The following is a 6,000-nucleotide window of genomic DNA, read 5'->3' on the forward strand; positions in this document are numbered from 1 at the left end:
CTTATGAAATGCTTGAGCACAGGTAACGGGCTCAGCTTCATATGTAAAACTTTTTGCAGTTTGATCCATGCTGGTCTCTAGGTTGAGCTCTCCAGAAGCAGAAGGGAGATGGGGTTTGGGATTCCAGATACTGGAGAGCACTGCCAGTGGAAAGAAGAAGGGGAAGCAGTGTTGAAGAAAAGAAGTCAAACTGTGATGCAGGCCTGACATGGCCTTGGTTAACCTAACTTTTGGGGGCTCTGGAGGAGTTCTGTCTATCAGAGTGTCCCCTGTTGGGCCAAAATCACCAGGCCTTTATACCCTACAGGCTGCCCCAGGAACAAAACCTTGGACAAACAACTCTCTACAGCTGATCCCACCCTGAAATGTTGACAGCTGGAGTCTAGCTGCAGACTGCACTCCCTGCAGCCAAAAAGCAAGACTTTCCTTGAAGAGGATTATACATGGTGCCTCTATACTTCTACTCCATCCATCCACCTCTCTGACTTCATCTATTTTCCCATCATCACCTCCAAAACCCTAGCCTTCCCCTACCACTCCACTTGCAGATCTTTAAAACCTCCTGTTTTCTACCTCCATGCCTTCACTTTACCATCACCCTGGAGCACCACTTCTCTGTTTCTCCCAGCAAACTCAGTCTTCATCTCCAGCACTCCAGATCTCATCTTCTTAGGAAGACTTTGCTGACCTCATGTCTATTTCTTCTTTGTAATCAGTACCTTATAACACCATCATTGCAGTGCTTATTACACACTATCACATCAACTCCTCACTGGACCCTGAATTGCCCTGAAAAGGGACTTCGAATTCAAACTCTGTGGCACCTGTGCCTAGTCTGATGCCTGGCTCATATAGGCAATTAATAAATACTAATTGATGATGGACTGGCTGAAACATACAGAAGGAATCAAAAGGAGACTTGTGATGTCAAGAGAGGGAACATTTGACTTGATCACAGATCTCAAACTCAAATTAAGTATTTATTATCCTCTTCCATTTGCTCTTGGACCAGCCAGAGCCAGTGTCCTATGAAATCCAGCTTTAACAGATCACCTCCTCAAGGATCTGAGAACCCCAACAGGAATGCTACAAAGACAAACAGGGAAGATGTATAACTTAGGCAGGAGCAACTTACCCGTGGGGTATGTTGTGTAAACCAGACTCTAACTGCAGAGGGAATTGTACCCTAAGGATTTGTCAGTGGAATTGGCCCAGTCTTTAAGCTGTTAAAAGGCTCCAAAGGTAGCTACAGGGTTTAAAGAGCCTTGGATAGCCTAATAAATATCTTCTGTCTTTGTCTAGCGAGTAGATTTCTCCTTTATTGGAAACAGCCCTAGTTTTTCCTTAGGGAACTATCCTTTGCTCATTTGCATCCAATTAGGAGGAGACTATCAGTCAAGGACTCTGGCCTCTCCCAAATACAATGAATAGTTTTGCTGAGGGCTTGGGACTCAAGACAAGCTAGTCAAACCAGTGGGCATTAGTTCTGGGAAAGAGAAATTCTTACTTTACTAGCTGTTGGGATGATAGAAGGTAGGATTAGAACTGCTGGAGATCATCAGGATACCAGGAAGGTAGAGCTGCCTAGGATGAAACCAATACTAAGAACATCAGAGACAAAGGATAGAAAGAGACGAGTTCTTGATATCATTAGAGCTACACTTGGTTGAATTTAGCACAATCATCAAATTTTTAGTGAGCCAGTAAATCCCTGTTTTTTTGCTAAATTTGAATTGGGTTCTTATTACTTGAAACTGAAAGTTTCCTCCTCATCAGGAATAAACCTGTCCTTTTGCTTAAATTTTCAGATGAAAGAGTAGGAGAGGTTAAGTAGGAAACACTGTTTGGTCTATATCTTTGACTGAGCTCTGTACTTCAGACTGAAAACCAAACCAAAACAACTCCTTTGTGTCATTTGTAAAGTGAATTTTATCCCTGGGAATGACAAAAGATATATAGGAGGTTTTCTCTATCTTCAAGCAACTCATAGTTCAGTTGGGGAGACAGGCTCAGCACATATGAAAGCAGGGCAGTGTAAAAGTTTAAGTCTCACTGGCCAGCCAAAGATTCTGACCTCTGATGATCTTGGGGTTCACCCTTTAGAAGGCCTGGCAGCGGATTCACGCGGTTTACCAACATGATCAGCAGGAAGCTTCATCTGGGGTGACACGTGGTTACCCTTTCACCCTGGTGTAATTAAGTTTGTCAGCCTGGAACTTAATGGAAATTAATAAAATGGTATATCGGGGTGCCTTGCATGGCCTTGTTACCGGGAGCATAGTAATCTTGGGGACAGATTGCTCAGAGTTTCAGCCTTTTTAGGATTGGACTGATTCATTCAATGGTTACATTGCTTAAGAAAGAAATAGCAAAAACATGGAGACATGGGAGATGACTTCATTTCTGGAAAGTTTTGCAAGACGGTTAAAAAAGTCTTAGCTTGGTTCAATAGCTATTACAGCGTTTTGTAGTTACCACTTATTGGACATTTACAACATGCCAAGACATGGTGCTAAATACTTCCCATGGATTGTTTCATTTAATTCTCATAATAACCTTATGAGGTATGCAATTCATCCTCCTTTTGCAGATATGTAAAATTGTAGCTCAGAAGGATAAATTCGTGTACCCAAAATTCCAGAGCTAATGAGGGTAAGAGTCAGGATTTGAAATCAGTTCCAGAGCCTGAGTCCTAGCACCACTTACACTGCCTTTCCAGCAAGGGCAATGACCTAGTGACCTCAAGGACTGATGAAGAATGTCACTGCACAGAGAAGTGTGTGGTAAGGAGGCCCTGGATCCAGAAAGACCAGCTCAGAATTTTCTTCTGTTATCCCAAAACAAAATAAAGAAAGCGTGGACTGTGGGATGACAAGAGGAGAGGCAAGGACAGATTTTGCAAAGGAACATTGCAGGATTTAGGTACTGCGTGAACAAAAAAGAGAAAGAACAATGAGTCAAAACATATCAGAGTTCACTTTAAACATGGGTATAAAATATCAGTGTCCAAAATAGTAGCTGTCAAGAGATTACTTGCAGTATATTCCGGGAATGCATTTAGTTTTTGTGGCTGAAAGCTGTGTCAAGTAAAGAACTCTTCACATACACATTTATCAGAGGCTCATTCATCTCTTTAATGTATTTTTAAATTTTTAAAAGATCATTCGCCACAACTGTGTCTGGGTGCATATATACGGGGGGAGGGAATCAATGTTGAATTTTACAAATACATGCCTGTCTCTGCCCTCACTTTATCATTCCCATTAGGCAAATGACAAATAACATTATTGTGCAGAGTGGAGTTGTTTAGCAAGCTTGAAGAAAGTTTCAAGATGCTGGTCCTTTCGTTTTTTAAAGACAAGTTCTTTATGTCAGCTTTTCTTCAGCTTCATGTTCACATTGACCCACCCACACTGTGTTTATTATTTTTTAAGGTTCATGTTGAAATGGATGAATAGGAGATATTGCAGGTGGGTTTCCCCAAGCCTGCAGGCTGGAGTGAGGCTATAACAGAAAATGTCCACTAGATACCAGGGAAAAAACAGCAATCAGGCCCTGAATGGCAGTAAAACTGTGGTTGATAACCATAGAGACTGCTACAAAGCCTGACTTGACTTGGTTCATGGATTGGAGAGCTGGTCAGCCCAACTCACCATCCTCAGCACTTTGCACATTGCACCCTTCTTATGATGCCATCAGCATTTAGTAAAAGGATGCCAGGCTAGCCCTTACCTTTCTCCCTTAGAGAGATTCCAAACTGGGGAAGGAGCCTGCTTAAACTAGTAAAAGGACCCCTGCACTGGAGATAAAAAGATTGAGATGGAATCCTACCTGGGTGGACTTGGATGTGTCATTTCCCTGTGCTGGGTCTCAGTTTCCTCATCTGTAAAATGAAAAGAAGGGACAATGTGATTTTGACACTTCCCCGGAGCTCACACAGTCTGATTTTACTCATATGGAACACGTCTAATACATAAAATAAAAGAATATGGACTTCTTGGGAAATAATGTGACAAACTTGACTTAAAATTAAATGTATAAGTGGTGATATGAGATGATTTAGGCTGACATGCAGATAAATATTTTAAATTTTAAATGATTTATCTCTTTTAATCTATATTAGAAAAGGTATGACTAGTACTTCAAACCTGTGATTACATTGTTATTGCTTACAATGATGATACATTTATTTAAGGCAAAGAGTGAGTTAATTTAAAATAGTAAAGAACTTGGCTGGCCTTTGTTTCTGGTTCCCTGGAGGTAACTTCTTAATCCTTGGAATCACCAAGTGATAGAAGTGTTTTTGTTATTCACTGTGGGTTTTTCAGAGTTTATGCTACAAAATGGCTTATGGTGGACACTTAGATAGTTTCAGGATAGGTGCCAGCCATGCTATAAAAACCAAAAACCAACCACGTGATTCAAAGAACAGGGTTCTAAGCCAAGAGACATCAACCAAACCTCTGGGGAGGTTGTAGATTGAGTGCAGTCATGTGACCAGTGAGTCACTCATGGCTGTGTAATAAAACCTCGATAAAAACTCGAGACACAATGGGGCGTCTGGGTGGTTCTGTCCGTTAAGTGTCTGCCTTTGGCTCAGGTCATGATCCGGGAGTCCTGGGATTGAGCTCTCCATCAAGCTTTCTGCTCAGCGGGGAGTCTGCTTCTCTCTCCCCCACACCCCTAGCTTGTGCTTTCTCTCTCTGTCAAATAAATAAATAAAATCTTTAAAAAAAAAACAAACAAAAGCAAACAACTCGAGACACTGAGTGCTGGCTGAGTTTCCTGGTTGGTGATACACAGTAATGTTGGTGATATACATCCTGAGAACATGGAAATTTTGTGTTTGGGATTCTCCTAGATCTTGTCCTATGTGTCTCTGCATTTAGCTGGTCCTGATTGTATTCTTTATAGTAGAACTGTGATCATAAGTATAGAACTTTGCTGAGTTCTGTGAATCATTCTAGCAAATTATCAACTTGAAGAGGCAGTGGAGACCCCTGAATTTGTCTGGGAGCCCTGTGAGATTTTGTGGCTGGTGTCTGAAGGAGAGCTAGTCTTGTAGAGGACTGTTCCCTTAACTTTTGAAATTTGACCTAACTTTAGATAGTTAGTGTCAGAATTGCACTGCAAAGGGGCAATATTAAGTCAATAGCAATTTATTTAATAATAAAATGGTACATTTGGATATGGCCCAAATTCTGTACATGGTATAAAAATGACCAAAGTTTGGAAAACTCTAGCGTAATGTTCTCTGCATTAACTTTAAAACCTATTATGTCTTTTTTTATAATTTACTGCTCAGAAAAACCCTATGAGGTTGATAACTACTAAAATTTCCATTTTACAGATTAAGAAGCTGAGGCCTAGAGAGGTTAAATAAGGACGTTACAGGTAAGTGGCAGTGTTGGGATATGAACTTAGGCAAATGTCTCTCGAAAGGCTTTTCTTAGTGTGTTCATCACACTAGTAAAATATCCACCTTGTGGGGTGCCTGGGTGGTGCGGTAAGTTAAGTGTCCGATTCTTTGTTTTGGCTCAGGTCATGATCTCAGGGTCATGAGATCGAGCCCCGCATCAGGCTCCACATTCAGCAGTGAGTCTGCTTGAAAGATTCTCTCTCACTACATCAAAAACTAATGATGTACTGTATGGTGACTAACATAACATAATAAGAAAAAAGAAAGATTCTCTCTCCCCCCTCGCCCGTCCCCCCCACTTTCTCTCTCTCTAAATAAACAAACAAATAAATAAAATATTTTAAAAATATCCACCTTGTAGGATCACTATAAAGATTAAATGATATATTGCATATAAAGCTCATTGAGGGACTTCTAACAGACTCAGTAAATGTTAGCTTTTGTTATTCCTGTTGTAATTAGATATATATTTCTGTATTTAATTATATCAGTCCTTAAAGTAAATTAGGGGACATCTGATTTGGTCATACCCTATAACATTGTCTAGAATCGATTGGAAGACTTATGTAAGCTTTGTTTTA

The 6,000-nt window shown here is 40.6% G+C and overlaps 1 long non-coding RNA gene across 1 annotated transcript in view; it reads left to right on the plus strand.

Annotated features, from left to right (window-relative positions):
* LOC123799163 (uncharacterized) overlaps positions 1-5,652 on the plus strand; it is a 601,123-nt gene extending 595,471 nt beyond the window's left edge. Inside the window, exon 8 of the long non-coding RNA XR_015726632.1 lies at positions 5,351-5,652. This is a non-coding gene — a long non-coding RNA (uncharacterized LOC123799163). The remainder of the gene's footprint in view (positions 1-5,350) is intronic.
* The last annotated feature ends 348 nt before the right edge of the window (positions 5,653-6,000 follow it).

This window comes from Ursus americanus, chromosome 14 (assembly GCF_024610735.1).
Source record: "Ursus americanus isolate L20-20 chromosome 14, mUrsAme1.1.p, whole genome shotgun sequence".
Classification (NCBI taxonomy): domain Eukaryota; kingdom Metazoa; phylum Chordata; class Mammalia; order Carnivora; family Ursidae; genus Ursus; species Ursus americanus.